Here is a 16953-nt window from a genome sequence, read left to right as displayed (position 1 = left end):
AAATAAGTTCTACAGAGAAAGACAGATACCACATGTTTTCACTCTTATGTGGATCTTGAGAAACTTAACAGAAGACCATGGGGGAGGGGAAGGGGGAAAAAAAGTGAGGGAGGGAGGCAAACCATAAGAGACTCTTAAAAACTGAGAATAAACTGAGGGTTGATGGGGGGTGGGAGGGAGGGGAAAGTGGGTGATGGGCATTGAGGAGGGCACCTGTTGGGATGAGCACTGGGTGTTGTATGGAAACCAACTTGACAATAAATTTCATATTTAAAAAAAAAAGCAAATCTGCGAAAGCTGACAAGATGTGATTCTTGCAACTCAGGATGGCTAAATGCCGCCATCTCCTCCACACTAGTTTTCAAATACTGTATTTTGGATTCCACAAAGACCAAACACTTTGGCCAAACTCTTTCTCCCCGCTCCATGTTTAACCCTGAATATAAACTAGCAAAGGAAATTTAAACCAAGACTCCTGAATAATACACAGTTAAGCAATTTAAAGTAGTATGGAATTTATCCCTAAATTACATGTATATCTCTCAGCCCTGAACCTGGTAGCTGGGAAGTGGATTGCTGTATTTTCAGTCTTATTTCTTGTGGGAAGAGACTGAAGTTTAGGGAATCCAACCACGTCTATCAGTCTTTTTGTTAGCCTCATGTCCATTAATAGACTTTTGAAGTCTATAAAATCTTGGAAATGGCACAATAGTTTTTATGCTTAGTGTATCTATGTATTCTGCTGGTATGATATCAATGATTTCACCAGATTCTCAAAGCAGTCCATGAAACTAAAAACATTGAAAGTGATAGGTAAGTCTATTAAGATAATTATCTTATGGAAAGGTAACTTTTCCACTTAATCATCCCAGTAATTCTATAAATTGGCTAAGTATCACAGTGGAAAGGTTAATACAGATTCTGAAAACAGACAGCCAGCGTTCCAATCCCATCTCTGTCACTCATTAGCTTTATATCCTAACCTTCTATACTTCTGCAAAATGTAGTGTAACAGCACCTACATCATAGGGTGGCTCTGAGGAATGAATGAGTATTTATAAAATGTTTAGTCCTTACTAAATGATAAATATATTTATTAAAAGCTGTCAACAAAAATCCCGGGGATGCAAAGATTTGGTCAGAGGCAAGGGAAAACTTTATTGCCGTACAGTTTGCAAACCAGGGAGACATAGGCTTTGGCTACAAACTGAAAGTATGCTCCAAAGGGGAAGGTTTAGGCTTTGGATTAAATAGGAAAAACTGCAAGTTCTGTGTCCTCATTGAGGTTGGTCAGGCTCAGGTCCCAAACAACAACATCCTTTCGTGTTGCAGTGGTCAAACCTGAATGAGGGAGCAACCCTTCTGGAGTGTGAGATCTCACAACCTTAATGAGAGAAGACCCTCCTGGAGGGTAGGATTCTTACCAAGGCAGAAAACTTCTGAGACCTGAACCAGAAAAAGTGGGAGAACTTGGATGTGACAGGGTGCTCCTGAATGTCTCCCGACACCACTGAGGAGCAAATGAGCCTGATGGAGTTGGTCTGAGAGGATGTGGAGAGGGGTCTGGGAGTCATTGTACATCCCACTTCTGACATTAAGGAATGTCAACAAAAATTCCTGGGATGCAAAGATTTGTCAGAGGCAAGGGAAAGCTTTATTGCCATATAGTTTGCAAACCAGAGAGACATAACCTTTGGCTACAAACTGAAAGTATGCTTCAAAGGGGAAGGTTTAAGCCTGAGGTTAAATAGGCAAAAGCTGCAAGTTTTGTACACTTATGGAAGTTGGTGAGACCCATGTTCCAAAAAGCAACTTTAGGAGCAGTGACAAGCAGGGATACACTTCATTATTTCTGATAGCAACTTTAGGATGTGGCAATCTCTGAAAAGCATGGTAAGATGTGTTGCAAGAATCTTTCTGCGAATTTTGTTGAAATTTGTGCAAGCTTGTCACCTCAGGTTGTGCTGACGGCCATTCAGTCTCATGATCATTCGACCTGATTAAAATTTTGGTTTCTCTCCCTTGACATGAGGGAACCCATCTTGTTTGTTAGCTTTTGTTCTCAAAGCTCTCCCCTGAAAAACTTAAATATACATACGTGTGTGTGTGTGTGTGTGTGTGTGTGTGTGTGTGCCAAATATATATGACAAGGACTAGGCATATGTTTATATGTAAGCACATACATGAAAAAGAATATATATATATACACATCTATATCTGTGTATATCTTTCTCATATAGATATTATATGCACATATATAGATGTGTATATATATGTGTGTATATATATATGTGTGTATATATATATATCTATATCTATATGAAAAAGTGCTAAGTAAATACCCCAGGTTTCAGATGATGAAACTGATTTAAGAGTTTTGCCTAACATCACATTGTAAGAAAAGAACTAGCTCTACACTTTGGGAACATTGTTTATTTTTTCAACTTAAATTTTGCTAGTTATTGGCCCTGATCAATTGTCTATGGATGGCTCTTAGCTTCGATTCCTCTCTGTCCTAACCTGCCCAGTGTTTCACTTTAAAATCATCTTCCAGGGGTGCCTGGGTGTCTCAATCAGTTAAGCATCTGACTTTGGCTCAGGTTATGATCTCATAGTTCATAAGTTTAAGCCCAGGTCAACTCTCTATGTTGACAGCTCAGAGCCTGGAGCCTGCTATAGATTCTGTGTCTCCCTCTCTCTCTCTGCCCCTGCCCCACTTGCACACTGTCTCTCTCTGTCACAAAAGTAAAGAAAACATTTAAAAAAATCATCTTCTGTAGGTGCCTGGCTGGCTCAGTTGGCAGAGCATGCAACTCTTAATCTTGAGAGTTCCCACATCTGGCATGGAGTTTACTCAAAAAAATTTTTTTTAAATAAATAAATAAATAAACAAACAAATAAATTAAATAGAATAGAATAAACTTCCACTCCATTCTGTTTGCAGACCCTCACGATATTTCCTATACCTAGTTTGGATCACATTTTTGTCAAGAGCCAGATTAAGGGTAAAAGAAAAAATTGTTGGAGCATTCATCTATGAGGGATGGTGAATTATCAATTGCATACTAAAATAAAATGTGTTTATCCCAACTCCTCTCCTGGAAGTTAAAATGAGGTACATTAAAATATCTTTAGAATAAGGCAAAGGAAAGAATTTCATCCCGATGTTCCCTCCCACCACATGTGCACACATGCTTGTGCACATACTCCCACACCACATCGCACCACATCATACCACACCACACACCCACACACACTATCAATCCAAATAGCTCCGGCTAATTTCAGTGTTTTTCTTTTGCTAAAGGAAATGTGTTAATTTGGGGCAAATTCTCAATTTTTCTTGAGAAAAGAGGAGAGATTGAACCACTCTAGGGTGTTCCTTCTCCCTTCTGCACACAGGTCTCAGCTGGAGGACTTTAAATTGTTGAACACTTACTTAAAGAATAAAAGTTTGAAGGGACCAATTATGAATCCACCCAAGAGCCCAATTTATCATCCTTCTTGGGTGCTTTTACATCTTCATCTAGCCATGCTTCTGACCATGAATTACAAAACCTGGATTATTTCTCATTGCCTGGAGTAGAATTCATGCTTATATTCCAGTCCATCAGGCTCTCTTTCTGTCCCCCAATACTCATTCTTTTTTTATCCATGCTAGGCCAAATTCAGGAAGCGGTTTTCTTTTTCATGACTGCCAGAATTATATAGTAGTGGAAAGTCTATTGGTAAATTTGTTACCAAGCAGATGAAGCTTCGAATCCTGGTTCCTCTATGTATCTGCTGTGTGATCTGGAGAAGGTTATTTACTCTCGCTGAGCTTCCTTTATCTTTTTCATCTATAAAATTGGAGAATAGCATTTACTTCAATGGTTGATGTAAGGATAACATAAAATAGCATACAAAAAAAAAGATTCTGGCATAGAGCAGCTACTCAACAAATGCCAGGTTGTTTCATTAAATCATAGCTAAATATTCACTCTACAAATATAATCTATTACATTTGAGTGTTTTATAGTTCACACAAAGAGTTTATATATATATCATTGTATTTGTTCCTCATGATGATCCTGTGAAACAAAAAGTATGATTCCTGTCTTACAGATAAGGAAACTGGGTGTCACAATGATTAAATGGTTTGCGGTTGATCACATAGCTAGTGTCAGAGTTGGGACTGAAATATGTTTCTTTTGATTTGAAATAGTTTTCCCTTTCAATTGTACCACATTGACATTTAAGAAACTTTTACTGGTTTAGACAGTAGTTTTAAACCCAATTTTGGCCCTGTTTATATCACTTACATTAATAATTCTCAGTTTCTTCATCCATTAAATAAAAAGGTAGAACCAAACAATTTAGTCCCTTTCCAGGTTTTAAAATATTTGGTTATATAGTTCTAATACTAAGTAAAGTAAGACTCTCCCAACTCCATCTCATCTGAAATATTAAGGCTGACATATTTTCCTTATTTATCATGAAGAATTACACATGCATAGATTCTTCTTTAATCATTGATTATTGCTTAAATGGCCTTTTCCTAAGAATAGCTGGATGAACCTCAAAATAGTGGTGTAAGAATATGTAATCATGTGATATAATGATATTAAAGCAATTCATGAAGTTTTTGAGTTTACTTTCTATTCCATAAAATTATTTTGTCTCAATTAAAAATGGAGACCTAAAAGCTAAACTGCCAGAATGTAATGTTATCATAAATTACTGTATATACTAAGTCACTCTCATAAAATTTTTATGCTTAATACATTCTTTCCAACTAATAATTGCTTTCTGTTGTTCCAAAGAATTAATGTGAATAAAACATAAAGTATTATCTTTTTCAACTGGATGTTTTTGGCTTCTCTGTTTACATCGAGCCTTTTAAAAGAAGTGGTAGAGAAATATATTATAAAATGAACTCTGGACTATAATGCTCTCTTCCTTTTCTTGGCTAATGGCATCATCGTTTACCTGCAGTTTAGAAAACTTGGATCACTCGGAATTTTCTCAATTCCATGATCTCACCCATGCCCCAATATTCCCAAATTTTATCTACCACTAAAACATCCCTTGAATCTGATGGCTTCTGTGTACTACCAATGTCATAATCTCTTGTTGGACTATTGAAATTGATTTCTATCAGGCCTCTTGTCACCAGGCTGTCTCACACCATCCTTTTCTAAGTGATCTTCCTAAAACACAAATTAATCATTTCCCTCTGAAGGGTCTTAAAAAAAACTTTCACTATTCCGTTTGTTTGTTTGTTTTACCTTCTAGATAATGACCTGACCTCTTAGCATATAGTTTCTTCATGATTTTGTTCTAGGGTCCTTCTCTTCAATCTTATTTCTGAGCCCCACTACTATATACCTTATGCATGAATCAGTCATACAAAATTGTACTTAGGGATCCATGTCTTTGTGCATGTTTTTCTTGTTTGCTATTTCTGTACAGCTCTCCCTGACTGCCTCCCACTATGGAGAACCCATACTCATCCATTCACAACTCAAGTATTAGTTACTCTGTGAAGATCCCTCTGGCCTTCCCTTCTGGCAGAGCAGAGTTAAGTAGCCTATCACTGTGATATTGTTGGTTTTGTGCATGTGTCTTCTATAGGATTTCTGCTGCACCTTAATCAGTTATTTACCTGTCCATATTGCTCATTGGACTGTGAGATCTTTAGCCTATATCTGATTCATTTTCTATCCCACAGCCAACAATATGCCTCATACGTTAAGTTATAAAATAGACATATATTGAATGAATAACAAATGCAAAAGTTTAATATTGACCCCAAAGTTTATTGAGTATGTTCTTCACTGGTCCCTAAATCAAAGTTAGAGTCAACAATGTTGGTGACTTAAAATAGTTGACATGAAAGACACAAATGATGTGGGAGCATTAATTAACAATATGGGCCACAAACTGACAAGGCTTATGTATATAACTAATGGCCAACTAAATGTTTATACAGCATGTGCTACAAATTCGGGGGCAGAGACTGTTTGGTGAGCTAGAGTGATTTGGCAAAGGTTTTTGAAGGAGTGATTTAAGCCAAGATGGAAAAAGTATCTAGGATTTGAGAGCTAAAGAGGAAGGGAGAAGGTATTGGGGAAAGGGGGGAAATGTGATGAAAGGCATAGAGACAGAAGTAAGTAGAGTTCATAAAACAGTGAGTTGACAAATTATGCTATACTGGAAAATGAGGATGTGGCCACATTGTGCATGGCTCTTTGTGATCTGTCAATAATTACAGATCATATCTGGAAAGCAGGGGTAAGCCATGACAATACATTTGGATAGGGAAATGTAATAAGAGTTGTGCCATTGAAAGAAAATATTTCAATGTCGATACCACTGGAAGGCTCCTGCTGGTGCATTTCAGGACTTGCTGTAAGGTGGAGTTAGTAGAAATGTATAAGGAAGGCTGTGGAGCAGTCTTAGTGTTAGTGTTCAATTCGACACAGGGCTGCTGGTTAAAGAAAACAACTAAAAACAACTCAGGTTCAAATTGGGAAAATCAAGTGATAGAGGTAATAATGACTAGTATATATTGAACACACTAAGAATCACATTTTGATGTGTATCATTTCTAATCTCTACAAAAAAACTTCAAGTTAACTGTTGCCCCATTTTTTTTAATGATAAGAAGATGGCATTCAGGGAAACTAAGTAACTTGCCTTAACTTAGACCCTGATCTTTTACTTTAGTTCTCATGACAAAATCCTTATCTTACTGCCTATCCCTGGATGTGATCATCTTCTCAGAACCAAAATACCTCAAAACTTTTAAAATCAAAGCTAAAAAACTTAAACAAAACAAAACTATAAAGCTGAGACCGTCTTCTAGAACTTTCAGTATCATTATGATATAGGATATGGTTTGGCCAAACTTCTTGTCTCTACTTGTTTTTGGCTTTTCCCTCCTATCCCAAGCACAACGTTTAGCTTCCACTTTCTGGTCACTCCCAGTGTAGCTTGTTCTATTGCTCAAAAGTGTATCTTCTGGAAGCAGGTTCAAAAAAACAAAGGAAGTGAAATGGAGCAGCCAATTCACAGAGAATAATGAATTTCATTGTTAATTGTGAATCACCAATGCAATCTCCAGGAGGAACTATTCATCCCAATATTGAAAATGTGGGATAAGAGTTCAAGAGGCAGATCAAAACTGCAAAATACAGGCTTTAATCTAGAGGAATTTATTGATGGAGTTGAAGCCAAATGGGAGCTCCAATAGAGAAGATAGAAAAGAGCAGGATAGAAGACTGAAACTAAAGCAATACATACCACTGGGGGCAGCCTAGAAAGAGAAGCCATCAGTAGGAGCAAGAGAGGGAAGTGATGCAGACTACAGATGTCTTCAATGATGGGGTAGTCAAGAATGTCAATTCTTGTGAAAGATCAGTGAGGATAGGAATAAAGAAAAGATGAATGAACTTGTAAATCAGGAAATAATCAGTGACCTTTGAGAATGTGGCTTTAGCAGTATGCCTAAGCTTTGACATCCTCTTAATTATCCACTGTTTAGTCCAATGGCTTAAATAGAAAATTATTTCTAGACTTAAACCGTAAACTGGAAAAGTTTCAGTACAAGTGAAACCCTTTTTGCCAGTATAAACTACCACCGGTCCAAAAAAAACTATGAAATAAGAAATGCTTACATATAGTCTTTGTGTGCCAATTCCTTTCTGCAAATTAGTGCCTTTCTTTCTGTGACTGCCCATGTAGAAAGCTGCACCCATTCCAAAAACTGTATCTCTGCTTCCTCCCTCATCATTCTTTTATTCATCCATCCATTCATTTATTCATTAATTGAGTAAATAAACATTTATGACTTGTCATTTCTGTCTGTTGCTTTCAATAATGCAATGAAAATATTTATGTTATTGAGGCTCTGTCATCTCTGCCAAAAACAGTAGAAGCAAAAGAGGTGAACTTTCTTTGACAAGCCATAACAATATTGTGTTTTATTTTCCATAATGTAGATTAAAAATAATAGAGTAGAAGGAAACCCTAAGAAAATCCAAGGAAAAAGGATCTTTTCCAACAAAAAGTTTATTTCCAGGGAGCATTTATGGCTTTAACTTCAGATTTAATCAGAGGTTTGGTTGGCCAAAATTATTATGTTGACATTTGTCTTTGAGGTCAACAACCTCCCCTTTCTTATTTAATTTATTTATTGCACTAAAATTCTTCCCCATTCTTTTGTCTCCTATCAACACCCATTTAGAAAGTGCCCAGATCAGTCATCAACACTTCATTTTAACTTGAAGTCAGTAAGAGTATTTGCGTTTTAAGTCTTCATTCTAATCATTGAGTAAATAGACTTTAACTCCTTAAAGAAATGTTAGGACTGTCAATCAGAAAGGAAAGGAACTATTTTCAAGGAAGTGCTCCCAGAGCTCCTAATATTATGTCACAAGAAAGACAGATCTCCCAACTGCCTACTACTTTCCTCCAGTATAGCAAGATGGTGCTTATACAGTTAATCTTTGCTGACAGAAATGGCAAAATGTAAAGGAGATGCTTTCAGGAAAAGCTTTAAAAATTATATTATCCTTTGGGAGGTTTTTTGAAGGCACACTTCTTTTTAATCACTTATTTTGGATTGTATACAATGGCCTTAGTATATTGATGTATTTTCTCTCAGCTTTTACATCTGAGTTATTGCTCTTCGAGATGATGTTATAACCAAGGATTTTTAAAAATCACCTCATATTTTTTTATTCAATGATAATAAATATGGTCTTTTCAGTAGTTATCCTAGAAAACTCTTTGTAGGGAAGTCATCAAAGCCAGTTTTAGGCAAGGCCAATCTGAACCATGTGCTGATATATTTTTAACGCTTTAACTGTAGTTAATAATACTGTGTTATATATTTGAAAGTTACGGAGAGCATAGATCTTAAAAGTTTTCATAAATTTTTAGCACTAGATTCTGGAGCTATCATGTATCAATATTTTAAATGTATTCTAATGGTTTTCATTCCTCCCCCAAAAGCAAATGGTTTGTTTAGCTATAACAGGAAATTTAACAAGTATGTATGAGTTTTTTAGAAATACTATCCTTAGTCTACAGTGTTTAATGTTTTATTAATTTTACCTTGTATTAATCTAAGAAGTAATTGAGGTCAAATGTCAAGTGTTCATGAATCACTTTCCACCACAATTGATTTTGCTTTCTACTTTATTTTCTGAAGTTACTACAAAAACAGAATACTTGTAAACCTGGATGAAATCTTACAGAATAGGTTGTTTATTCATTTATTCAACAAATGTTTACTTAAAAGGGCTCTTTCATATGACATTATGATGGATATTAGGCAATGATATGCCTGCTCTCATAAAACTTGAAGCTGTCAGAGCTTCAACAAAACAAATTGTTAACATCTATGAAGCACTTACTCTGTGGAGGGCATTGTTATAAGGGCTCTATATGTTATCTCTGCATGTTTAATTCTCACAACTCTATGACATAGGGACCATTATGGTCCCCAATCTACAGATGAAGAAGTAGCAGATTAGAGCTGAAAGGAAGGTGCTTATTCACCCAGCCTTGTAGGTGGCGGAGTCAGAATTTTAACCCATGTAATTTGGGTCCAGAGCCTGCACTTTTAAACAAAGGAGTCACACACAGAGCTATAAAATCACCACTATGCTAATCATTATGAAGGAGAGAGATATAGTACTACAAGAACATATAATGATTGATTTGGAAAAATGGGAAACCTGGTCAGTGGCTGCTGATATCTTGAGAATGAGCTAAAGTTAACCAGTTTCTCATTTTCTTTATAACCAAGGAATGATTGACATATTACCTTATGTTAGTTTCAGGTGTACAACATAATGATTAGATATTTGTGTATTTTGCAAAATGATCATCACAATAAGTCTAGTTACCATCCATCACCATACATAGTTACAAATTCTTTTCTTGGGAGGAGCACTTATAACATCTACTTTCTTAGCAACTTTCAAAAATGCAATACAGTATTATTAACTATAGTCACAATGCTATATATTACATCCTCATGACTTACTCATGTTATAACTGGAAGTTTGTAACTTTTGACCCCCTTCACCCATTTTTCCGACCTCCCCCATTCTCCTAAGTTCTGATTTTTAACAATGGGGTGTTCGTAAGTAAAACTCGTTTCTTATTGTTTTGCCCATTTCAGAGAGACGAAGTCAAAGAAAGGTGGTGCTTAAATTGCCTATGTATGATCAAGACATACTTATTACAGCATAAATCCCCTCTCTTAAGTACAAGTTTCCCTTCTGGAAATCTCACTCTACTTTTTCTTTCCAGAGGAGCTGTTTGCAATGAGTCTATGGAAAAACAATAGAAAAAAAAAAAAAAAAGATCTTAAGAAGGTGCAGGATTTCTGGTTCCTTTCTGAGAAACAGCTGGCCTCTTGGGGATGGGGTGTACCCCAGCTAGAGTAGGTCTTCGTGGTCCAGTAGAATGTGCCTACACTGAGCTGTGAAGTTTTGCCGTGAAAGTCTAGCATATAGCATGCTAAAGAAGATAACATCTACTGATGTAGAAATACGCAGTGTTCTACCTAGGAATGTTGGCAGTAACTTTGGGTTATTTGTTTAAAATCATTCTTCTCTACTCAAGAGCTTTCAGTCTTTGTAAGATCTTAAGAGACACCCAGAAGCTAAAACTCATTAATGGCCCCAGAGATAAGAGTGCGCTTGGTGTGTTTACTCAGAATTTGTTCCTCACCAACATCATGAAATATGAAATAAAGTTAAAGCATATTCATATGTGAAAGGAGAGTTTGAAGTTGAGCCCTGTGCTGACTCATAAGGCATTATGATTTTGGAAAATCCTTCTCCTCAAACAGAGTGTTAACATCTCAGACTCACTCTGATCAGTCAATTCTTGCTTTCTACGTTTGCTTCTCAGAGAGGCTCTTGGCAGAAATTGTACTTTATAGTTTAGGAAGTAGTTGCACAATCATCATCACCTTGGTCCTCACAACTGCATCACAAGGGAGAAGCAAGTGTTGCTGTGTTTGTTGATAATATTTCTTCTTATTGTTATTGTTACCTCCATTGCACAAATGGAGAAACTCAGGCAGTTAAATAGTCTGACCAAGATTACATGACTCCAAGTGGAGAAACCATGCCTTGCACCAAAGTCTTCGTAAGTGCTATGAATGTAATACTGTAAATACTATATAATGTAAATACTATGCAATCCCCTCTATAAGATAATAAACAGTGACAGTTACGTTGGCTCAGGGAGGTCAGTTTGCATTCAATCTCAGCCCAAATAACAGTTCATCAAAATGCACACAGCTTCCAAAGTGATGGGTTTGAACCTTCCTAAAAAACCTGCCTGGTGGTAGTGGTGCTGGGGTTGGAAGAAGTTGCTTCTTAACACTTTGTTAAAGTAAGAGACCATCCAGAAGTTCTCATCTACCTCTTTCCCAGTCAGCTTAGTTGATAGACAGATTTAGAATGAAAAAGAAAGATGCCTCTAATTAAATCCTCATTTCTTTCACTCTCTTATTTTACTATTTTAGTCAAATAATATTAAGAGCTTGTGGCATCCAGCATGTCTAATATGCCATGATCCTAAAGGTCCCAGCCTAGTCGGGAGAGGAACAAGTAAATCAGGGATGACAGTACAATATGGTGAGTACTGGGATAGAGATACAGGGCAGGGCAGGAAAGGCATAAAGAAGAGGGTCATTTAAATCAGCTGGGGGTTTGTTAGATAAAGCTTTGTGAAACAGAGGTCATTGCAGTGTATTGCATTTGATTGCTTCAAAATTATTTTTGTAAAAAATCGCTGCTAAAAAACAAAAGCAAAAACAAAGCAAAACAAAACAAAAGAAAAAATCTTGTAGCCCTAACTTAACTACTGGTGTGCCTCAGGGTAAATCCTGTGTGTGGCAGGTGGGTCACAGCAGGAGCAAGGAGGCCAGTGGTGGTTGGAGGGCAAAGCCAAGCTTAGCCATTGATGGTCATCTCTGCTAGTTCAAAAATCCACCTCCTCACAATTTGTTTAATGTAAAGTAAAGGCAGAGGGAATACCTAGCAAGAACCGGAGAGAAGCTAGTGGCATCTCAGGATAATAAAGAGGATCGGAGACTTGGGAGGCTGAAAACCAGGTATGGTTCCCTTACCCAACCCTCTCTAATGAACCAGGAAAGAGAGGAGGAAAGAACCAGAAAATTTGCTGCTGATTGGACTGATACACTGGCTCCAGCATCTCTTTTAGTTCCTTAAACCTCCCCACCCTTGATTTCCTCTTCCTTGACCACCTCTCACATTTTAAGAGCACTGCCATCTAGATGGAACCTAATCTTGGATCTCCACCCAATCCCACTCAATCCCCATAACATGAATAGTAAATAAAGTAAGCAAAATTGTTTAAAAATGCTTCTGCTGCAGTTGGATGGAAGGCTCTCTACTCTGCCTTCTTGATGTCTTCACAATCTATTTTAAGTGCCGAGTCACAGAATACATGTCACTCATTAGAGTAACTTCTGGACTATATTGACTGAGCTCTTCACCTATATTTTTGGACCAACTGGAGGAGCTGATATCTGATGTCTAGGATCCTTTAGAACTGTTCTCTGCTATATAAATTCTTGAATTCTTCCCTGAAGAATGTTATCACATAAAGACTTAATTATTTTAATTAGTTAGATATGGCTATTTTGGCAGAGTTTTCTTGTGATTCCCTGTGAAGTCACTGCTGGTCACTCATTCAGCATATGTTTGCAGAGCACTTGTGTGTGCCAGGCACTGTGTATATAAAGAGTGGTCCCTCCAGAAGCTTACAGTTTGGTGGGGCGCCTGGGTGGCTCAGTTGGTTAAGCGTCCGACTTCGGCTCAGGTCACAATCTTGTGGTTTGTGAGTTTGAGCCCTGCATCAGGCTCTGTGCTGACAGCTCAGAGCTTATAGCCTGCTTCAGATTCTGTGTCCCCTCTCTCTCTCCACCCCTCCCCTGCTCACACTCTGCCTCTCCCTCAAAATAAATAAACATTAAGAAAAATTTAAAAAAAGATGCTTTACGGTTTGTTGAAGAATGCAGACAGGTGGACAAACTTCTTCAATACACTCAACTTCATCATTCTATAGGTAACTTTAGAAAGACTAATTGATGACATAGATAATTAAACACAGAAATAGTCCAGGATATTTTTTAGCTCGCCCACAAAACTTGCTTGTGAGTACTTTTGAGGGCACTTACTGAGGTTTTCCTTGTACTTCTAGAAAAGATGTCAAGAATTTTAATAATATCTATAATGAAGGTTTCTATCTGTACTGAAGTGGAATTATAACTAATCATGTAAGCAAGAAATTTCTGAATAGGGTCTTTTCAAAAAGAAGTTTTATTTCCTAGCATAGAGTAAAAAAAAAAAGGCATACAGAACAAGGATACCATATTAAAAACAACTGATGAAAGAAACACCAACATACATATTTTAGGTTGTTGTAAAGCAAGGTAAAATAATCTATAAAAAGACTAAAAGTTTATTGCATATATTAACCATTTAATGATTATGTGAATTTATGTTTTCCTTCTTGTAGTAGGGAGCCTCAAAAATGTCCCCCAAAGATCCCTGCCTCCTGGAATTCACGCCTTTGTGTAATCTTTCTTCTTGAGTGAGGCCTGGGCCCAGTGATCCCCTTTTAATGAGTAAAATAAGCAGAAGTGGTGGGATGTCCCCTTGGAAGTGAGGCTACACAAACACTCTGACTTCCTTTTGTCTACTCTCTCTCTGTCTGCTCTCTCGCTCTGAGCGAAACCAGCTGCTTGCCGTATGGAGTGAGCTATCCTGTGCAGTGACCCAGGTGACGAGATACTAAGGGCTCCCAGCCAATAGCTAGCAAGACACTAAGGCCCTCAGTCCAACAACCTGCACAAAATTCAACCTTAGCACAAGCACACGAATGAGTCTGGAAGCGGATCCTCCTCCAGCAGAGCCCTGAGATCCCTGCTGCCCAAATGACATGACAACACATTAATCCTAGCTTCATGGAAGGCGTTAGTCAGAGGATCCAGATAAACTGTGCCCAGATTCCTGACCCACAGAAACTGAGACATAATAACTATTTGATGTATTAAATCACTAAGTTTGGGAGTAATTTGTGGTGGAGAAATAGATATCGAATGCTGCCTCCCTGCAAAACTGAGGAAACTTTGTATTGGATCTTGAAAAAAATAAAAGGCCATTTTCTGCAGGTCTGCAAGCAGATGGAGACGATTGGTCTTGGCGTAATATGCCTTGTTTATTTGTTTTTCCTTCTGTATCCTTCACTAGCCACTCTCACGCATTCTTTCCCCTAGGCACGGAGGGTTGTGTCAGGAGCACCAAGGGAGGTGCAAGGAGCCTGCAGGAGATGCCCGGGATCCTCAGAGGAAAGGCCTCCCGGGCTGGGGCCAGGGCTGGGCATGAGGCATGAGCAAACACTTCCTGCTCACTTCTTCCCTAGGGGTTACATTTTTATCCATTTCACAAATTAAGATTCCACTTAAATTTTTATTCGAGGGAAGTGTCTCAGTTAAAAAGCGACTCTGAAAAGCTTGGAAAGCACTTAAGTAGCACTTGATCTTTCTAGAACAAAAGATTGGGAGTTTGAACTGATGAGCTCCATTCCTGGGTCTGCTATGTAGTGCTCTGAATCCCAGTTTCCTCGGGTCTCCAAGGCTCAATTACCTGCCCTACCCATGTCACAGGGGTGTTGAGAGGCTTCTCTGTGTGGTTTGTGCATGCTGTCTGTTCTTGTGGCCTGGAACACTCTAGCCCAGATATTGCAGGCTTGTTCTCCTACTCATTCAGGATTCTCTACCCAAAGGCAAGGTCTTCCCTGACCTCCTACACGTATCACCTCACCACTGACCCCTCTCTCCATTCAGTAACTCTATTGATCTTTTTCATATCATTTATCACCATTCTATATATTTTGTGCTTATTTGTTTGCTATTTTAAAATTTATTTGTTCTTTCGTCCACCTTGCGCTGGGATACAGGCTCCAAGAGAGCAAGGACTTAGCCTATTTGGTTGTATTCTGTCCTCGAAGGAGTTAGAACATTGCCTGACAACCAAGTGTTCTTGGTTCAGCAGCCATTTCTTGAATGGAATGAATGAGCAAATAAATGAATGAGTGAAACGGGACCATGACATGTGTTCCTCATATATTTCATGTGAAGTTCTAAAATAAGTTATTCTTGTGGAAGTCCTCCACGGTAACTGCATCCTTTGACTACAACAAACAGAATAGTAACAGATTTATCCTTGCCTCTGAGACATATTAAAGCTACTTCCTACCTTCAGATAAACCAAGGGTTTTCAAACCAGCTAATCTGGACACACATTCTCTTTTTAATTTGATTTTTCAAAAGAAAATACTACCTAAGATTAAAGACCAGCTGCCACTCTCCCCCCCACATTCCAGCACATTCACATTATTACTCTGACGTTTTGCTGAAGAATCTGTGGTGTGGTTCACATGCCAAGCCGGTGTTACAACTCCCCCGCCCTGTTGGCATCTGGAAAGTTTCCAGACCCATAGCTGAGAAAAGCAGAACTTAGAGGCAAAGGAGAAGCAGAGTTGCTTTCTCCATAATGTGAGGCTCTGTTCTGTGTTCACAGTTTGAATTCCTGGGTTGGATTCGAGAAATGACTTGTGAATAATTTCATATGAAATGAAACTAAACAATAGCAAACAGTGTTAATTGGTCTTCCTATCATAGACTAAAAATTGATTCGGGATTGCTAAACTTTTGAAAATGACTTGAAATGATTAAAAGGAAGTAATGCATTTCTAAGTGTTTCTGTGTATGAGAGTGGTATAAATTACCAACCGAAAGTGTTAAAGTAGAACTTTTTAGAAACATTTTTAGAGTTAAGAGGGTTTTTTTCCTCTCCAGTGGATTTATTTCTTTATAGAGAATAGGAGATGTCATAACTGCCTTTCTTCTCTCTTCCTACCTTGTTTTCTAGGCGAAGCCCATTAGCAGGTAGCACAAGCTGAATCCTGATTTTCTAGCTGCAAAGCACGATGTGAAGAATGATGAAGATTAGCTCATTCTTGAGTAGGTATGCACAGTGGATCCCTGAGAGGTGCCAACATCTTTTTCCTCCCCCAAGGCAGAGTTGAGACTCAGTTCTCAGCACCAGTCCAGAAATACCAGTTGTTTTCCAACTGACATCTGTTCTGAATGGGCTGGTATGTGTTCAGATTAGTTGTTTGCATCATATGGATTGTTAAATTTTGTAAATATTGTTCTTCACAATGGCCCTGCATTCCCTTTGTGGATTCAGCTGGCTCAAGAGATGCTTATGGCAAAAGATGTAACCTCAGGGGTAGAGGTGGACTCAGGGGTGGGCCAGTGAGGGCATCTCAGTCCGAGTAGAAGGAATCTCGGACTTTGGCTGGGAATTCCCGGATGCAAATACTGTTAATTGTTCTAGATGGTGTGAAGTGCAGTTGTGAGGGCTGGAGTTGCTGTAGTCACTTTGTCACCACGAGGAAAACTGGCCCGAAGAAGAATCTGATGCACAGGGAAGAATAGAGCCAAGTAGAAGAGAACACTGGAGGTGGAGTCTCGTACAAAGTGCACCTGAAGCATACTCTCTCTCTCTGAGCCTTTTTGAGCCACATGAGGTAATATATTCCCTTAAATGATGTAGCCAATTTGATATGGACTTTTATGACTTGAAGCAAAAATCACCAACTGATAAAGGAGGGATTTATTGCTAGGGAGGTTGAAAGTAGTGTTCTTACAAATATTTTGTCTTTGGACGTCCGAAGATTTACGGTGAAGAAGCAACAATTTGCTGAGTGTCTATTATTTCCCAGTTACCTTACATTGTTATTAAAGTTAATATCTAAAACAGTCCTATGAGAAGAGGGATATTACCCCATGTGCCAGATCAGCCAGCAAGGTGACTGAACCCAGGACTGTCTGACTCTGGAACTCAA

At 38.2% G+C, this 16953-nt stretch overlaps 1 long non-coding RNA gene across 3 annotated transcripts in view; it reads left to right on the top strand.

Annotated features, from left to right (window-relative positions):
• LOC109261488 (uncharacterized) overlaps positions 1–16567 on the top strand; it is a 353953-nt gene extending 337386 nt beyond the window's left edge. For all 3 annotated transcript variants that reach the window (XR_008422552.1, XR_002077404.2, XR_002077410.2), the window contains 2 exons: positions 15972–16067; positions 16443–16567. This is a non-coding gene — a long non-coding RNA (uncharacterized LOC109261488). The remainder of the gene's footprint in view (positions 1–15971; positions 16068–16442) is intronic.
• Positions 16568–16953: the final 386 nt, after the last annotated feature.

The sequence above is a fragment of the Panthera pardus genome, unplaced genomic scaffold (assembly GCF_024362965.1).
Source record: "Panthera pardus isolate Hobbes unplaced genomic scaffold, ASM2436296v1 HiC_scaffold_16, whole genome shotgun sequence".
Classification (NCBI taxonomy): domain Eukaryota; kingdom Metazoa; phylum Chordata; class Mammalia; order Carnivora; family Felidae; genus Panthera; species Panthera pardus.
This window is presented reverse-complemented; position numbering and strand designations above follow the sequence as displayed.